Below are 20,585 nucleotides of genomic sequence, written 5' to 3' on the forward strand. Positions count from 1 at the left end.
TTATTTTGAAAAAAAAAATTGCTGTAAGAGACACTAAAGGTCTGATGACAAACTAAGTTCTGTAAACATCTGTATTATGGGTACAAAACCTGATTTTTTTGTCACTGTATTGCTTTTGCTGGTATGCCATTGCACTACATAGGTTCATAGGGGTGTACTAGGCTAATGGCCCTGGAGCTTTTACAAGCCTAGCCCATAGGAATACCCTTTCATCATGCCACCCAATCCTAGTTCCCAGTGCCTCTGTCCAGTAGATGCACTGGAATGATCTCCGGGGTGAATTTTCTACTTCCCATCCACTCATCAAGATTTCTCTTGAAGAGGGCCAGTGAGGTGCTCTGTTTGATTTGTATGGGAAGTCTATTCCATAGCATGGGCAGTTTCTGGGTTATGAACCTGTCCCTCCAGCATGTTCTGTTCATTGTGTAATGAGGTTGAGGTCTCTGGAGCGTGTGGTGCACAGGGATTGGGATTTCTTTAGATGTAGCATTTCTAACAGAGCTGTGTCAGACATGGCTTTGTAATTCAAGCAGAGATCGCCTCATTTGTGTACTTACTGAAGTATGCACCTCTTTCTGCAGATATAAGATTTTGCTTCTTATGTTTGCTGTGTTCTGGCTTGAGATATGTCTGAAAGTGGGTTTGCAGTGTTCTGGCCCGAGTCATGTCTGAAAGTGGGCAGCTGTAGTCACTATACTTGCTAAGTCCTCCCTGAATATCTGGATTATGTAGAGTACTACTTGGACAGCCATTACCTTATTTTGGCTTATTCTGTCACAGAGGGATTTCTGATTGCTAGCAACCTGGAGAGTGAAGTCTGTGTGTGTAACTGGAATTAAAAAAATCAGGAGCTGAGAGAATAAACTGTTCAGTCTTAAAATTGCCTGTCAAGAACAGCATGCAGAATGTTGATTTTTTTTGTTTGTTTTTAATAAAACAGAGTGATAATGACAAAAAAGTGTGCCTGCTTCTCAAGACTGCATGAAGGTTAGCAGAAAAAAAAATGGTTGCCTGTATGATGATCCCACTTCAATTCTCTGAATGTACAGGAGAGAAAACTAAATTGGCAGACAGTAGGGAGACAAAGACCTAGAAAACATGACTAAGAGGGAAAAACACTTTAGACCACAAAAACATTAACTCCACCATTGCTGTTTTGTTATAAAACACTTGTATGGAGACACTTGGAGGCTTTTAAGACTATATATGATCAGTGTGATGTTACAACCTACATCACAATATCTGTGGTTCAGGAACACTTAGATCTTTATTGAGACTTCCTCCACACAGTGTTTATCACAGTTTAGTTTATACACGAATCATAATACTTGCATAAAATTTGCATCCACGGGTAGCTTGCAGATGTTAAAATAACCCACATCACGTCTTGTAGATGTGTTTCTAACCGTTGTTGTAGGAGTTCACATGTCTTAGGTATGGTGTTTCTGTTTGACAAGTGCAGAGTTAAGGTATACATTTTAAATTAGAAGCTTGTTTATGCAAACATTTGTATGCATTTGGTAATTAAATTCTAAGGTGTATTTAATAACTGCATAAAATGTGTGGTTGTTTGTTAGTGATTGCTAAGTCTCAACCAGGGTTGCCAGTCGTCCCTTTTTGGGCGGGACTGTCCTGAGATCAGCAGCCTGATCCTGAGTCCCGCACTGCCGGTTTAAATCCCGGGCAGCCTCCGCTTTATTTTTTTTGATTGGCCCGTATACCGGCATACGGGCCAATCAAAAATCGCTAAACATGGAGCTTCTTGTGTTTAATGCGGAAGTTCCGCATTAAACACAAGAAGCTCTGTGGTTAGCGATTTTTGATTGGCCCGTATGTCGGTATACGGGCCAATCAAAACATCGCAAAACAGAGCTACTTCTGCTTAATGCAGAACTGCGATGTTCTGCATTAAACAGAAGTAGCTCCATGTTTAGCTATTTTTGATTGGCCCGTATACCAGTATACGGGCCAATCAAAACATCGCAAAACAGAGCTACTTCTGTGTAATGCGGAACTGGGATGTTTCGCATTAAACAGAAGTAGCTCTGTGTTTATTTGTCCCTACCTGGCCAGTCGGAAATCTGGCAACCCTGGTCTCAACACACTAAACTACTGTAACTGAAGCAGAATTTTAACTTTAAAGACTGCAGTTTATCTCTGTTTGTCAATAACTTAGTAATCAATCATTCTTTCATTCATTCATTCATTCATTCATTCATTCATTCATTCATTCATTCTCTGGCTCCTGTTATATCAAATTTAGAGTCCTAGAGGAGACAGTCTGTCCACCCTCTCAGTGGATGTAATGCAGTTAAACTAATCCTGGATAAAGTCTCATCTGTTACAGGATACTGTCATACCTATGGGCAGTTCCAAGAATCAGTAGTTCACCTACAGCATGTCTTTGGGATGTGGGAGGAAACCAGAGCACCTAGAAAGAACCCACACAGATACAGGGAGGGGTATGCATACTCCACACAGAATGCATTCCAGCCATCTCTCTTTTCAAGAAATAAAAACAAGAGCCAGTTATGCTGAATGGGTACAAATGCCATCCAAATTCCTAGCTAATCTACTAAATCAATGAAAACTTCTACAAATTATTCTGTAACTTGTATACAAAGATAAAAAGTACAGCTCCATCCAGGACAAGGTCCAAATATTTGTGGAACTGTACTCGCATGCATGCACAGAACAATCCAACGATATAACAAACCAGGAAATGGAAATATTTCATAGGTACATAGATTAGTACTAGGGTAAGTGCTCTTGTGAGCCATTTTAAGCCTAGCCAGTTACCCCATATATTAAACACCGCACCTTGTGTCTGTAAGGTAAACACCTTAACCATTATGCCAACCTAACACAATGGGTTCTTTAGTTACCAACAATGTGAAAATGCACGAAGAACATACATCTGAACCTCTTAGCACAAGAAATCTGTAGAAAGCCTAAAATAATGTAGGGACAATGGCCCAAAAATAGGGACACATTTTAAATATTGCACTTCTAAACTTAGAAAGTTGATAGAATAACAGCATCTGTGTTCTAAGACTCATCCATCTACCTACGTAACCGAATAAACTACTGGAAACTTCACCAAGGTGTCATTATTCCCACAGGGAGGGTATCAGGGAGACTGAGTCTCATAGATCTGAACGCTAAAGTGATTTTAAATGAACTAATCCTTTATACTCTGTTGTTAGTCCTGTCACCCTCTGGGTCACAGGTGGGATGTCAGACTTCACTCAAGCCCTTTGGACTACCTCTGTTTTTTGATTGAAGGTTAGAGTATGGCTGTGCTTCATTACAGTCTGATCTAAGAATACAGCTCACTACAGCTGGACAGATATTATAAAGTCAAGCCACTTCCTTGTGTGTACGGCACAGCAAGATAAATCATAGGTACATACTTCGAGGCCACACATTCTTTCAGAACAAGAGGCAGTACATTACTGTTGGCCTAAAAAGCAATTTCTCACCAGAATATGCTGTAACTTACTGTATTTAGGAATATCCCAATTGCAGGTTAGGCCCCAATGAAATCTCTATCAGCAGAACTCAGACGGAATCATACACATTACATCCTGTTTGTAGCACAAACAGGCTGGTAGTCACAAAGTTTAAGTTTCCACCCTTGTGAATTAGAAATATTTTAAAATGGATAACAAAGCAATTCAACAGAAAGAGACATACAGTAACAATTTACTTTCAGGAGGTGTTTCTTACTAAAGTCAAAGACCTTAGTTGCTTTATACCACAACGCAGAGAAAATGAAGAGGGAGCATGGCCTATTGCACAATGGTATTAACATGGGAATATTTAACACCCATGGAACTTTGTGAGGGATTTACAACACGGCCTTGACAGATCTATACCTTCCTCAGTTGTCACTGTGTACTATTACAACATGACACAAGGTTCTACACTCCAAAATGCCTAAATTCCAGGACAAAAAAACTTGCTGATGTCAATGGCACCAAGAAAAGCAATTCACTGTGAAAGTTCCAGCTGGACATTAATGTCAGTTATATTCAAACAAAACTCAGATCTTAAAATGGAAAATGGGATATTTCAGATAAAAGTTTTGGCAAGAACCATCCTTAAAGTAAAATTTCTGAAACAACTAAACTTTCCAACACTCTCACAATATCAGAGAGGATAACTCTTATCTCCCATCACAGTACAAAAAGTAATTACAGCCATTAAAAATCTTAAGTCAAATAAATTCCCAGGACTAGACAGATTCACAGCAGAATTTTATAAAGCTTTTATCCTAACAACTCCTAAAATATTACTAAATTGTTTTAACTACATTATCTTCTTCTTCTTTAGGCTTTTCCCGGTTAGGGGTCACCACAGCGGATCACCTGTCCGCTCATGATTGGCAGTGGAGATGTTCTTCATGTTTCATTGTTGCAGTCATCACTTTTGGGTTATCTGCTTGCAGTAGCCCTAAGTCAGCCTGATTAACAAAGTCTTGGTCCTGCGTTGGTTGCTGTCCCTTCTTCCATGACGTCAGATCGTCAGGTGTATAAAACATGCAGCCAACGCCATTATATTAGTCTTTCTTGCCATGCGGTGCCCGAAGCAGAAGCAGTTGTCAAGTGCCGGTCGGCTGACTCCTGAAATTTTCGTTTTCGAGTTTCAGAATTGAAGTCTTCAACTAAAGCTAAGTACCCCGTTGGAGAAACTTTTTCTTGCTCCTTACCGGTGGCAGTAAAAGTTAATAATTGCATTACTTGTGGAAAGCAAATACCTCACTAAGATTTTCATTCATACTGTATTCCTTGCTTAGGCCCTGACCACGGCGTACCTTGCTGTCAGTTCAACACGCTATCCGTTGTCCGTATATTTTTGCCTCTAAGTATTTCAGTTCTCTGTTCAATTATCCAGAAATGTCGTCGGTAAGCCATCCGACTACCGGTATTCCAAAAAAGTGCAAAGATAAAGACAGAGACAGGCCACCTAGGTCCAAAACTGCCGATGATGCTTCTCCTAAGCCACTTGCCAGTCCTCCAGTACTTGGTGAGGTGCTTTCACAGCCCCTGATACCCGCTTCTTCTGACTCGCCGGCCTCTACTGAGACCCATTCGGAGTCCGGTATGCCACGAGATACTTCAGCTGTGGAACCTGCGGATGTCTCTACCTTGGATGGGTCCGGAGCCACTGTGCAGGCACCGGCTTCTGAGGGTGTATTCAGGCCTACAGACTTGCATATTAAACCAACGCCTCCTTCTTCTTCAAGGCTAAACCTCAAAACTTACCTAGAAAACCAACACCCAGGCCGCATGTTCAGGCCTCTCTGCCTAAAAACAAGTGATAAGAATGGCTGAAGATCTTATAACTTTAATCAGGGGAAGCCAACCTCCCCCTTCCAAGAGACCTAGGACTGAGTTTGTTTATGAATCTTCTGACCAGGATTCTGATTTTTCTGATTCTTCTGATGATTTGGATTTACCCTTATCTACTTATGAGGATTCTGATGCAGAGGACTATTCCCTCTGCTTCTCCTCCAGAGGATTTTTCCTCTGGTGAAACCTTGCACACTCTTAGAGAGCATTTCCACTGGGAAAGCCGGGATTTTTCTGTTTCGAAAAAAAGGCTTAGGGATTTCTTACTTCTACCTCAGCATAGGGCTTTAGCTATACCTCCTGTACTAGACTTTGTTGATGATGCCTTCTCAGAATCTACTTTGGCTCCTGATTCTTTACCTCCTGCTCCCAGAAAACCTGACAGGTATTACAGAGTTCCTGACACTCACAAGTTCCTTTTTAAAAATCCTATTGCTGATCCAGAGACTATTTCACAGGGACCCAAGGGCATTAAGGCTTCTACTGCCAAGAACTCTGCCCCTTCTGATAGAGACTCCAGGGCACTGGATAGATGGGGTAAGAAAGTTTACACTTCTGCAACCTTGGCCATTAGGGCCTTAAACTGTCAGTTTCATATGTTAAAGTATCAACAACGTGTTATTGAATTACTTAAACAGAAAATTATGTTGATTCCTGACTATGCTGAAAATAAGGAATTACAAGATTTAATGCATTCTGCTGAACAAGTTGGAAAACATACTTTGCAATGTGGGTTTGATTCTTTAAAGGCCTCTTTCAGGGCTGCTGTCACTGGGTCTGTACTCAGAAGGCATGCTTGGCTTAAGGAGCAGTCTTTGCCTGATCATGTTAAAGCTAAACTGTTGGATGCTCCCTTAAATCAGGACCGCCTGTTTGGCAACAAAGCTGAGGAAGTTCTTAAAAATATGGAAGATAAAGCTAAATCTATGCAAACTGTTAAATATTTCTTACAAGTTCAGCCTCCAAGATTTAGCAGGCATTGGCCCTCTAAGAATTGGTCTTTTTCGGCCCCTTCCAGGTCTTCTCAAGCCAAACCCAGACACAGCAAAAACCCCAGGTTTCAGTCCCAGGGTGCGCACAAGACTAAGCTGTGGGGGGCTTCCTCTCCCAAATCTGGGAGTAGCAAGACTCCCCCCTATGGAAAACTGTCTCATTGACTTGATTTTGCAACTTCCAAGCACTTCTCAAATGAATACTCCTTTAGGAGGAAAGATTGGTCTGCAGGCCAAAAATTCGGACCTCATTACCCAGGACAAATGGGTTCTAAATATAGTGTCCCAAGGATACATATTCCATTTCCACACATTACCAACGCCAAAAGGTTGGCCAGATCTACTCCCAAATCAGTGGGCAGTGGCTCAAAAGCAAATACTTTCTCTTTTAAACATAAAAGCTATTCAAACTGTACCAGAAGAGGAAAAAGGACAAGGTTTCTACTCAAGACTTTTCCTGGTACCCAGAAAAGACAATTCTTGGCATCCTATTCTGGACCTGTCTATACTAAACGCCTTTTTGGTGATTCCAAAATTCAAGATGCTGTCTCTTCACCAATTGCTTCCTATGCTAGGAAAAGATGCCTGGATGGTAACACTTGATTTAAAAGAGGCATACCTGCACATCCCAATCAGGGAATCTTGCAGAAGATACCTATGCTTCATAGCAGGCTACAATCACTACCAGTTCTCTGCACTGCCCTTTGGCTTATCTAATTGTGCCCAGGGTATTCACAACGTGCCTAGCCCCAGTCATTGCATTTTGCAGGCAAAGAAATATTCAAATATAACCATACTTGGACGATTGTTTAATTCAGGCAGAAAGTAAGGGCATACTTTTGAATCATCTGGCCTTTGTACAGAGGGTCTTAACTTGTCTGGAGTACACCATAAACAAAAATAAATCACACCTGGTACCCTGTCAACAAATTATATTCCAGGGAGCAAGCTTGAATACAACTTCTCAGATGGCTTACCTCACGCCAGAGAAACAAATTCATTTGACCACTTACTTCAAACAAGTGGCCACAAAAACTCTACTATCTGCAAGGTAAATACTGCAAGCCTTGGGATTCATGACCTCCTGCATTCTTCTAATTCCATATGCAAGACTGCATATGAGGAAACTACAATGGTATCTAAAAAGCCTATGGTGTCAACATTCTCAGGATCTAGAAGCAATGATTCCTATCATACCTTGCCTACACATAGAGTTTCTTTGGTGGGCAGAGGCCTGTCACCAAAACAAGGTTCTACCATTCACAACACCCCCTGCCGCCCAAACCCTAACAACAGACGCATCAGATTATGCATGGGGGTGCTCATTTGGCAGGGAAGTGCATTCAGGGCAAATGGAACCCAAGTCAGATGCACCTACATATCAGTCAAAAAGAAATGTTAGCTGTACAGAATGCTCTGACAGCCTTCAAGGACCACATTCTTCCAGGACAATTAATGGTAAAGACGGACAACACCACTATTATGTGGTACATAAACAAGCAGGGGGGTACACATTCTTACCCCCTCTGCAGACTAGCCATGGTATTGTGGAACACAGCCCTGAGCTATTAAGTGCATCTACAAGCTCAATTCCTGCCAGGAAAACAAAATACACTGGCAGACAAACTAAGCAGAAACCTCATGGACCCACATGAGTGGAAACTGGAACCAAGGATTTTCAACATGTTGACAAGCAAATGGGGGATATAAATATAGACCTGTTTGCCTCCCCCCAGAACTATCAATTGGACAAATTTTGCAAAAGGACTCCCCACATACAAGCTTAGAAAGTGGATGCTGTATCCTTCAGCTGGAAAAACCTATCAGTTTATGCCTTTCCTCCACTGCCTCTGCTCTCCAAAGTACTACTAAAGATCAAACAAGACAAGCCAAGGACAATTTTGATTGCACCAGACTGGCCACACCAACACTGGTACCCCCTCTTGTGCAATGTGTCACTGCTGGCCCTATGGCACCTGCCTCAGACTCCTACTCTATTGTCTCGGCAATTCTGCACTCTCTACTTCAAACACTGAACCTAGCAGCCTGGCTTATTACATAAGTTCTCCTTTACCATCTTTCAGTAAACCAGTGATGGATATCATTTTAGAGGCAAGGAGGCCTAGTACTAGAAAGACTTATGCTGAAAAATGGAAAAGATTCTGTGCCTGGAACCAATCTCAAGGGATGAGCACAGCAGTGCCCAATTTAACTCAGATTTTACAATACTTAACTGAGATGCTTCATAAGGGCCTGCCTTTCTCCTCTATCAAAATTCATGCCTCAGCCATTTCAGCTCACTACAACACAGAACCACTAAGCAGTTCCTCAGAGGGGCCAGAAACCTATGACCACACAGGAGAGCTCCAACTCCAGCCTGGGACCTCAACTTTGTATTGGAAAAGCTCACCCTTCCTCCTTCTGAGCCAACTGCCACTGTGGACTTAAAATTCCTTTCTTGGAAAACAGCTTTCCTTGTAGTGATCACTTCAGCAAGAAGGGTATATGAATTATAGGCCCTCATGGCAGTGGAGCTTTTCATCATCTTTCATGCGGACAAGGTGTCCCTCGGGACCAACCCCTCCTTCATGCCCAAGGTGGTATCCAGTGTGGCCCTTAATCAGTCCATACATTTGCCAACCTTCTTTCCTAATCCACAGAACAAAGGGGAACAGATTCTGCACTCCTTAGATGTGCACAGACAACCTAGATTCTACTTGGACAGAACTAAACCTCAAAGGAAATCTGATCAACTGCTGGTGGCATTTGCTGCAGGGGCAGAGGGGAAGGCTATTTCAAAGCAAACCATTTCCAAATGGATAGGCCATTGCATTAATTTCTGCTGTAAACACCATAGAAAACCTACTCCACAGGGGATCAGATCCCACTCATCCAGGGCTGCATCTACCTTTACAGCCTTTCTCAGAGGAATCCCTACCAGGGACATCCTAGAAGCTGCTACCTGGAACTCTGTACATACTTTCACTAAGCATTACCATCTGCCAGTTTTCTCTAAATCCAGAGCTGGCATTACCACTGCAGTCTTGCAGGGCCTTGTAGCTGGTCCTAATGCTATCTAAGTTCCTCCTGCCATACTTAGCTTTGGGAATCTACCCAAAAGTGATGACTGCAACAGTGAAACACGAAGAACATAGTACAGTTGTGTACACTTACCGTAAATATAGATGTTCGAGTATATTCACTTTTGCAGTCCTGGTTACCCTCCCTCCAACCCCCTTTCTTCTTTTGGATATACCTCTACTCTCCTTTACTATGTTTAAAAGCTTTTTGGTGTATTTGCTTTTTTGTTGGAGGTATAACCTTGTATATTTATAGATTTAATTGCTTCCCATTAAGGGGGCACCTGACATCTGGGGCAAGAAAAACTGATGTAATGACGTCGGCTGAATGTTTTATACCCCTGACAACCTGACGTCATGGAAGAAGGGACAGCAACCGACGTAGGACCCAAGACTTTGTTAATCAGGCCAACTGAGGGCTACTGCAAGCAGATAACCCAAAAGTGATGACTGCAACAATGAATACACTCGAACATCTACAATTATGGTACAAACAACCAAACCAAAAACCACCTCCAGAGGAAGCCTTAATAGGCAAAAATAGTAAAATGAAAAAAAGGCTTCCACCACAACGAAAAGTTCACTGAGAAATTCTGTTAAAATGTAGGCTTTAATAAGACGAAGAAATAAAAAGCACAAATTGTGCTATTCAGGTTGCAGGTCAAACAGGATAAGCGCTTTCAGTTAAAAAACCTTCTTCAGATCCTAGTGTGTAGACCTGACTTACTGCTGTTAAATAAAAATCCTTAATTGCTCAACCAATCACATACAGCAATCAGATTCACACCTTCCTCAAGCCTCCATTTCATTTCTTAATTAGGCTTCTCTCTTTCAAAATAGGTTTAATAGGAACTACTCTGTTGAGCCCTGGAAATAAATTAGCTCTGAGGTTCATGATCCATTTGCTTTCTTCCTTTTCAGTTTTGTTGACAATGTCTCCTCCACTAAGGTTAGTAGTCACATTTGAGATGACCATAAAGCTAAATGAATGCCCTGGATTTTCATACACATGTCCATATAGGGCATCAGTTACCACTTTATTCTTGATGTCTAACAGATGGCGAAGTATCCGATGTCCTTCAAGGATGCATCTGCAGTCATAACAAATGGGTTGTCCTGTCGTCAGGCAGCCCTTCGGTCGGCCGGATTCCAAAGTCTGGGTCTGGCCTCGGCTGGTGTCGCACTTCACCCGACGTCATCTCTGCTGGTCTTCGGGTATAAAGGCATCAGCCGACGCCATTTTCCTCAGTGTTTCTTGCCCCAGATGCCAGTTGCCCTCTTGGAAAACTAAATTTTGGGTAAATGCCAATGTTTCCAAAAAAAAAGTAGGCAAACACAAAAAATAAGCATGTATGTACATATATACAAACAAATACACCATAAGAGATCCCCCCCCCCCAGCTAGCTATTAGGAGGGTAAATACCCTAGGAATACCACAGAGGGAAAGGAGGGTGGGTAATCCTGACTGCAGATGCTATCCTGTTCGGACATCTACATTTATGGTAGGTACAAAACTGTACTATGTCCTTCAAGGATGCATCTGCAGTCATAACAAATGGGTAGAATACCATAGCCAAACTAGGGGAGGAGGAAGAAGAATTATGGTGTGGTTAGGATCCCTTGCAATACAGCAGTGGCAAACCCTGCTCGGGATCTAGAGTATAGAGGTAAGTTATAATGCTTGGCAAATGTATGCACGGAGGTCCAAGTAGCCTCAATAATGTCCTTGGTTGCCACTCCTCGTAAGAAAGCTGTGGTAGTGGCTGTAGCCCTTGTAGAGTGAGGTCTTATGTTCTGTGGAATTGGTTTTCCATGGTAGGAGTAACAGAATCTGATGCAATTTCCTATCCACTTGGAAATTGTCTGTTTGGAAATTGCTTTTCCTTCCCTTCCTGTTGCATAGGCCACTAGAAGCTGGTCAGTTTTTCTATTGCCCTTGGTTCTGTCCAGGTAGTAGCGCAACTGTCTATGTACATCCAAGGTATGCAGCAGTCTTTCCCCCCTGTTCTGTGGATTGGGAAAGAAGGTAGGTCGGTGGATTGCCTGGTTTAGAGACACTCTGGATACCACCTTAGGCATAAATGTAGGATTAGTTCTCATGGATACTCTATCTGGATGGAAGATTAGGAAGGGTTGTACTGCCATTAAGGCCTGTAGTTCGAAACCCTTCTTGCTGAAGTAATTGCCAGTAGGAAAGCAGTTTTCCAGGATAGGTGTTGAAGATCTGCTGTTGCTGCTGGTTCGAATGGAGGGAGTGTCAATTTTTCTAGCACAAAGTTCAAGTCCCATGCTGGTAATGGTGGTTTCCTAGGAGGTTTTACATTCTTGATTCCTCTGAGGAACTGCCTGAGTAGAGGATGTGAGAAGACAGGGGATCGAAGCTGTATTCTGCAGAAATAGCTGATGCATGTATCTTGATGGAGGAATAGGACAGGCCTGTATGGAGAAGCTCTGCCAAATACTCCAGGATGTTGGCAATATCTATCTTTGACACATCTTTTCCTCTTTCAGTGCTCCAAATGACAAACCTTTTCCATTTCCCTGCATAGTTCCTTCTTGTAGAAGGTCTGCGGGCCTCAGGATAATGTCTTTAACCCTTTGGGATAAATCTGGGTTAGTTGCTGTTATGTAATGTTCCAGGCAGTTAGTTGCAGAGTTTTTAGATTTGGATGCATGATGTTGTAGTCGTTCTGAGTTAACATCAAAGGCATCAGGGTAGTGTCCACGTTCTCCCCGTGACATGCTCCTCAGCAATGGATACCAGTGTTGTCTTGGCCAATTTGGAGATATCAGAATTATCCTTGGGCTCCTCTTTGATTTTCAGTAGTATCTTGTGCATCAAAGGAAGAGGTGGGAATGCATATGCTGTCAGGCCTTTCCAACTGAAGGATAGAGAGTCCACCTTCCATGCAAGTGGGTGGTATGTCCTTGTGCAGAATTTCTTGAGCTGGTGATTGAGTGGGGATGCGAATAGGTCTATTTGTGGCATTCCCCATTTCTGTGATGGCCTTGAAGATGTCGGTGTAGCATCCATTCGTGAGCATCCGAGGTAGTTCTGCTTAACATGTCTGCTAGGATGTTTTCTTTTCCGGTACAAATATTGCCTGTAACTGAATGTTGTAGCTCAGAGCCATATTCCATAGGTCCAGAGTCATTCGGCATAGGGGTATGAATGAGTGCCTCCCTGTTTGTTGATGTACCACATGACTGTGGTGTTGTCTGTCCTTATCATCAAATGGCCTTCTTTGAGGAATGGTCTGAAATTCTGGATTGCTAGTTTTACTGCCAGCATTTCTTTTTGATTTATGTGCAGGTGCAGTTGATCTGGGGTCCATAATCCTTGTATGCATTTGTCCAGCATGTGGGCCCCCCAACCTAGGTCTGAGGCGTCCGTTGTGATGGTTTGGCTTGCTTGAAAGTTGTGGAAGGGCAAGCCTGGGTTTGACTGGCATGCTTGAGCCCACCATAGGAACTCTTGTTTCAGGCATGGGATTAGTGGTATTTCGGTTTCTAAGCTGTGCCTGTGTTGAGACCATAAATTCTTTAGGAACCACTGTAGTTTTCTCATATGCAATCTGGCATGGGGGACCAGGATTATGCATGATGCCATGAAGTAATGAGGGAGTTGTTCTTGTTTTTCTGCAGTTAGGAATGCCATTTGTTTTACTGTGTCCAATTCTGCACCCAAGAATGTTTTTGTTTGGGATGGTATTAGTCTTGACTTTTTTAAATTGACTGTGTATCCCAGGGCTTGTAGTAAGCAAATGACTCTTTGTAAGTCTTTTGTCAGTTTGCTTTTGTTGTCCGCTTGTATCAGGCAGTCGTCCAGGTATGGATAAGTTTGGATTCCCCGTAGCCTGCAATGAGCGATTACTGATGCCAGGCATTTTGTGAATACTCTGGGCGCAGTAGATAAGCCAAAAGGCAATGCTGAGAATTGATAATGCTCTGATCCTGCAAGAAATCTGAGGTATCTTCTGCAATTTGGTCATATGGGGACGTGCAGGTATGCCTCCTTGAGATCTAGAGTTACCAGCCAACACTCCTTGCCCAGCATGGGAAGAAGTTGCTGTAGGGTCAGCATTTTGAATTTTGGAACAATGATGAATGTGTTTAAGGCGGACAGGTCAAGAATAGGTCTCCAACTTTTCTCTTTTCTTGGTACTAGGAAGAGTCTGGAGTAGAATCCTTTGCCCTGTTCTGTTGGTGGTACTCTTTCCACAGCTCTCATCTTTGTTAATTGAGCTATCTGTTTTAGAGCTTCTGTTTTCTGATTTGGAGGTAGGTTTGGCATTCCTCTTTTTACTGGTAAGGTGTGGAAGTGAAACCTGTAGCCTTGGTCTATGGTCTGCAAAATCCACTTGTCTTTTGTGATATAGTGCCAGTTTTTTGAAAATAAGGCTAACTTTCCACCTAAGGGTGCTGCTATTTGTTCCCTGGTAGGTGGTGTCAGAGCCAAGTCACTGTGATTGTCCTGTTGCAGTGGCAGTGGTTGTGTCTGTGCCTCGCTGGTTATTGCCTTGCCACTGGCGTCCTCTGTAGGCACCTCCTCTGGATTGATTTCTGCCTCTGGAACGTCTATTCCTGCCTCTCTGAGATTTAGAGGATTCTGGAAAGGACCAATTTTTGGAAGGCCAGTTCCTGCTAAACCTTGGGGGCTGAACCTGTAAGAAATCTTTAACTGTTTGTACAGATTTTGCCTTCTCTTCCATTTTCTTCATTACTTGCTGAGCAGGAGAACCAAATAGACTGGCCTTATCCATAGGAGCATCTAACAGCTTTGCTTTAACATGATCCGGCAAGACCTGTTCTTTCAACCATGCATGCCTTCTTATAACTGTGCCAGTCATGGCTGATCTAAATGAAGCCTCCAGTGCATCATAGCCACATTTTAAAGAATGGTTACTAACCTGCTGAATGTTATTCACCATTTCTAAAACATATTTCTTATCTAAGGAGTCATCAGAGGACAGTTTCTTAGTTAACTGATCAAGCATAAACTCTTGGTATTGGATCATATGAAACTGACAGTTCAAAGCTCTAGCTGAAAGAGTAGCAGAGGTGTAAACTTTTTTACCCCATCTCTCTAAGGACCTGGATTCCCTTTCAGAAGGGAGAGGGTTTTTTGCTGAGGTCGAAGCTACTGCCTTAGGCCCCTGGGAGATAGTCTCAGGATCTGCAAGTGGGGCCTTGTATAGGTGGTGATGAGTGTCCGGTACCCTGTAAAACCTATCTGGTTTGGCGGGGGCTGGAGGTAAAGTATCAGGAGCAGTGCAAACATCATTAAATGCATCATCCACAACAGGCAGAACTGGAGGTATAGCTAAGGGCCTATGTTGCGGTAAGTGTAGAAAGGTCCTAAGTCTTTTTCTTGAATCTGAGAAATCTTGTCCCTGCCATTGGAATTGCTCTCTCATGGCATGTAAGGTTTCCCCAAAGGAAAATTCCTCTGGTGGAGAGGCAGAAGGAATAGATTCTTCAGCATCGGAATCTTCATAAGTAGAAAAAGGAGCCTCTGGATGGTCTGTATTGTCTGAATCATCAGAAGAATCATCTGAGGACACTGGCTCAGGGGGCTCTGCTCTAGGTCTCTTTTCTGGAGGCTGAGAGGCCCTATCTGGGTGAGATTGGGATCCCCTTATTAAAGAGATGAGATCCTCTGCCAGAGTAAGCATTTGAGAACTGGAACTGGGCCTGTGTGAGGGGGGCTTAACAGGCACTGATTTAGCAGATGTTATGTGATCCTATCTCGCCTACATTCTGACTGATGGGTTCGGAGCCAATCCCTCGGCTCCGACTCGGCACGCTTATGCCAAAGAGCGAAGTCTCTTATTGGCTGAGCTTACTATATCCCAGGATGCACCACTACCAGTCCCCCAGATCTCGTTTGCCGCTAACAAGCAAAGACGTGGTCTCGAGCTTGGCTGAGCTAAGTAGGGTTTTTTTCTCTTACTTTCCTGTCAGGAATTCCTTTAAAATTCAACAAAAAGCTGTTTTAACAGCTATATCGTATTTTTGTGTATGATTGAAGTGTTTTCTGTGGAAAAACTTTGTGTAGTGATTGCATTTGTCTGACTGGAGGTTCCATTTGGGTTGAAGGGCCTTCCCTTGTCAGCCGTTGTCTGTCAAGTTCCTTTTATTTTAAAGGTTCTTGTATTCCTTGGTCATACCTTTCTATTTGTGACAGTTCTTGATTCAAAGAAAAGAATTTCTCTGTGAAAGTTAGTGTGTCTTGTATTTTACTGGTTATACACTGATTTGGTTGCCATTATGTCACAGGCTCCTAGGCCTTCAGGGTTTAAAAAGTGCACTAAGTGCAGTTTTAAAATGTCGATCACAGATGATCACTCTCTCTGTGTGTACTGTTTGGGCGCCAAACATTTGCAGGAGTCCTGTAGCGTCTGTCATGCTTTTTCCTCGAGGGTCCTCCAAGAGAGGAAAAATAAACTTATTCTAAAAGGCCTTATTAAACCATCATTTGAAGAGGCATTAGCTTCCTCTCCTTCTCCTGCTAAAAGAAAGGCGTCGGCTCCGACCAGTCCGTCGGAACCGACCGCCAAAAGACATAGGCAGGCTTCTCCTTCAGCTCCACGGACTTGGAGCCGAGGCGGGCGGTCTGCCTCGATGCCTCCAGCCTCGACTCCTCTGGGTTGAGCCGGCGGCTGGGGCATCGAGAGGCGGGTCACCTTCATCGGCTCCACTGATCTCGGAGCCGATGAAGGTTGTCCGCTCAGACACTTCCTCCTCGGCGCCGAAGCCCTCTTCGGCACTGATGAAAATTGGTTTGGACACTTCTTCAGCGCCGATAATTGTCGAGTCGATTCGGAGCCGGTCCCCTAGTCCCTTGGAGCCGTTGGAGAGGCCTACTCGGACCCATTCGGTCTCTTCCAGGTCATCAAGGATGTCAGATTCGGACATAGACAGGGTGCTCCAAAGACTGTTCCAGTCCCCAGTCTTTCAGAAATTTGTTTCGGCTCCGACCCACTTGGCTTAGGAGCCGATAGCCCATTCCATTGCCATTCCTCCTCCGACCGCTTCGGCTCCGTCGGAGCAGGTGCTGATGGAGCCAGTGGAGATCCTAGGGTCGGCTCCGACCCTTACTCCAACCCGGCCTTGGTCCGAGTTTAGCACACGGACTTCTTCGGCCGGACCGGGGTGACGTTTGGGGCCAATGCTGTCGGTTCCAAGCCTCCCTCTTGGTGCTTGCGCGGGACTTCCGTCTGCTATCATGGCTCGGAGACGGACCCTCCCAGGATTCTGGGGTCCGGCCTTCAGAGCTATGAGGAGTGCCTTGGCCAAGTCTTCTTGCCATCTCACGGCTTTACCGGCACCTTCCCTGGGCATGGAGACTGGGTCTTTGGCAGTTCCCCTGTCTCTAGGCAGCGGAGCCCGGGCCTGAGGTTACCCCACTGGGGTTCCCCTCCTCCTGAGGGTTCTTCGGAGTTGTCTTCGGAGGAGCCCCAAGGAAGAGATCGTGCAAGAGGAAGCACGTGGACTCCCCCCAATGAGTCTCTTGCATCGGACACTGATCTTGATGATGCGGAGGGGTCCCCAAAGTCGTCCTCGGATGATGTCTCATTTGCAGACATTCTAGAGTTCCTTAAGCAACGAGGCGGCTGGAATTCCAAACCCCCCTCCGCTGATGAGTCGGTGTTTCTCAAGGCCTTCGGGGCTCAGCCCTCCGCCTCCTGGGTGTCTCCGCCCTTCGACGAGCTCCTGGATTTGGTTTGTCGGAGGGCGTGGGAACATCCAGATACTGTGGAACCAGTGCCTTCTCGCCCTAACAAATTTTTGTCTGCCCCACCCGAGAAGGAGTTCTTACGAAGGCGTGGCTGTAGATGCCATGGTGGTGGCATCTGCTACCCAGCAGGCGTTGCAGAGGCTTCAACGTCCGTCCATCCTCCTAATAAGGAGTCTAGGAGCATGGACCGATGCAGGAAGCACCCTGACTTCAGCAGCCTTTACTCTGAGGTCCCTGAATTATTTGGCACATTTCACCAGACTACAGAGGGATCTGGTCAAGGAGCTCTCAGACTCCCTCTCAGGTAACCTACCTGAGCAGCTAGCCCAGTCGGTTAGCTCTCAGTTGGCTATCCTCACCTCGATTTCTAACTCGTCCATGAGGCTCATTTCATATGCGGCCGAAGGCGGGCAGAGCGGCAGGCACAGGCGTGGCTCTCACGGAGACAAGCCTGGCTCCGTTTAATGTCATTTCGCGGAGGCCTTCAAGTCTTCCTTTGCCGACGCTCCTTTGATGGGTCCTCTTTGTTTGGACCCAAGGTAAAGACACTCTTACCGCTGTGAGCAAGAGGGAAAGACTTTATCTGCCGTGGAGCACGTTATTCCACTCCCTTTCGGCCTTATCCCAAGGCTAAAGAGGAGGGAAGATGTGGTTCCGCAAATCACAGAAATTCTTTCCTCAACAGCAGGAAGATTCCCTTCCAGAGGCAGAGGACGGGAAATTTTTCTGGGAGACGCCGTCCCAGAGGCGGCAGAGGTCCCGCAACACTGGAGACCGCGAGTCCTTTCGTGGCTCTTCAGCCTCCCACACTCCATGAGGGATTGCCCGGCTGTGCTGCTCGAGCCAGTCGGGTGCCGTTGCCAAGCACCTAAAAGCCTGGGAGTCTATTACTCAGGACAGATGGGTGCTTGGATTATTGCCGGAGGTTACACCATTCCCTTCACACACTCACCCCACCGTCCAAAAATCCCGGACCCACCACCCAGTCAAAGGGAAATTGCAGCCGTAGAAGCTTCAAAGCTGCTAGAAAAGGAGTCATCCAACCGGTCCCCACAGACCAGATCGGATCCGGAAATTACTCAAGGTTCTTTTAGTGCCAAAAGACAGGGGACCTGAGACCCATTTTGGATCTCAGCAAACTAAACCAGTCCGTCATGAAGTCCAAATTCGAATGGTCACTTTACAATCCATTCTCCCATTGTTGGAGAAAGATGTTTGGATGTGCTCCATAGATCTCAAGGATGCCTATTATCACATACCGATACATCAGGCGTCCAGGAGGTATCTGCGCTTCAGCCTGGGAGACAGTCATTTCCAATTTTGTGCACTGCCCTTTGGTCTCACCACAGCCCCAGGGTGTTCACCAAGTGTTTGGCAGTAGTGACTGCTCACCTGAGGAGTCTCGGATTCCAAGTGTTTCCCTATCTGGACGACTGGCTCCTGACTGCCACCACCAGGCATCTACTACTAGAGAACCTACAAGCCACCATCTCCTGGGTGCTTCCTGGGAATTACATTCAACTGGTCAAAGTCTGTCTTGCTGCCTTCTCAGCGCATAAGATTCATAGGAGCAGAGATAGACTCAAAATTAATGCGAATCTTCCTTCCTACCGAAAGGATACAAACATTACAAGGTCAAGCCCGAGCCCTGCTTCTAAGATCCAAAGCCCCAGCCAGGATGGTCCTGCAACTTTTAGGTTCAATGTCTGCCACGGTTCTCCTAGTTCCTCTGGCAAGATTGCACATGAGGATTCTTCAGTGGCTGTTATCGACACAATGGTCTTTTCAGGATCTCCCCTCAATCATCACATACTGATTACAGAAGCGTGCAAGCGGGACCTCCACTGGTGGCTTCTGCCATCCAATCTGAATCAGGGAAGACCTTTTGTTATACCCTCCGGTGGCCACCTTGACAACGGATGCCTCCCAGGCAGGGTGGGGGGCATTGTCTGGGCAGGTCAGTTCAGGGTTCTTGGCTTCCAAGCGAAACATTTCTCCATATCAATGTGTTGGAAATGAGGGCTGTACTTCTGTCCCTACAAGCCCTCTACAAGTTTCTCCCTCAAGGCATTATCGCTATCCACACAGACAACATGTCGGTGGTCTGGTATCTAAACAAACAAGGAGGGACCAGATCTTACCCCTTTGCAGAGAGGCCATGAGGGTGTGGGAATGGGCAGTGGCTACCAACCGCTTCCTGGTAGCGACCCACATTCCAGGAAAATCCAATGTATTGGCAGACAGACTGAGCAGGACTATTCTCTCTCCTCACGAGTGGTCCCTGAGCGAAACAGTAGCAGCTCAGATTTTCAAAAGATGGGGATTCTGTGCTGCGACCTGTTTGCAACACCACAAAACACGAAGTGCAAAGGTTCTTTTCCTTGACCCGTGTCAAGGGAGGCAGCTAGGGATGCTCTAGTCCAACCTTGGCCAACAGGACTGCTTTATGCTTTCCCTCTGGTTCCACTCCTCCCCAAAGTCATCCAGAAAGCTTCCCAATTGGGGTCCACAATGATTCTAATTGCTCCGTACTGGCCTCGTCAGGTATGGTTCCCCTACCTACAGAAATATACTCTGGACGGTCCTTGGTTTTTGGATCTAACTCCAGACCTTCTGGTTCATCAGTCGGGACAACAGCACCAGTCCCTTCACACTTTGAAATTAACAGCTTGGCTCCTCCACTTCCGACTTTAGTCAGAAATCACACCTTGGACCCGGAAGTTATTCACATTTTATCTTCAGCCCACAAACCCACCACTAAGAAATTGTATCACAGTAAGTGGAAGAGGTTTGCTATCTGGGCTCAACTCAGAGGCTTAGACCCTATTACTGCCCCGATACCAGAGGTCTTGAAATTTTTAACATCCTTGTTTAATCAAGGATCTTCAGTCTCTACTATTAAAGTCCAACTAGCAGCTATCTCCAAATTTCACGAATCCATAGACCCACCGTTGATGAGCAGCAGATTATGTAAAACTTTCATGAAAGGTGCTGTACTTTTAAGACCCCCAGTTTTTCATCCTGCACCTCCGTGGGATCTTGATTTGGTACTTCGTGCCTTAACATCTTTCCCTTTTGAACCGGCTGCTACGTGTGAGTTGAAATATCTGTCTTGGAAAACTGCCTTCTTAATTGCAATTACCTCTGCAAGAAGAGTTTCAGAACTTCAAGCCCTATCTATCAAACCACCGTACTTGATTTTTCACAAGGATAGAGTATCACTTAGGCCTAATCCATCTTTTGTTCCAAAAGTTTGTTCTAATCTCTGTCTCCAACAATCTCTAGAGCTACCAGTTTTCTTTCCAAAATTTTCAAACAAAGCAGAATACACCTTGCATACATTGGATGTTCACAGGCAATTGCACTTCTATCTAGACAGGACTCAACAAATTGAAAAACAGATCAATTGTTTGTGTC

General features: G+C 44.8%; 1 protein-coding gene across 2 annotated transcripts in view; it reads left to right on the plus strand.

The window, feature by feature from the left end:
• The window catches only part of PEX7 (peroxisomal biogenesis factor 7), a 1,759,991-nt gene that overhangs the window by 63,197 nt on the left and 1,676,209 nt on the right, over positions 1 to 20,585 (plus strand). The gene's annotated exons all lie outside the window — the stretch shown is intronic.

Source organism: Protopterus annectens, chromosome 1.part1 (genome assembly GCF_019279795.1).
Source record: "Protopterus annectens isolate FY-2018-M chromosome 1.part1, PAN1.0, whole genome shotgun sequence".
NCBI lineage: Eukaryota > Metazoa > Chordata > Ceratodontiformes > Protopteridae > Protopterus > Protopterus annectens.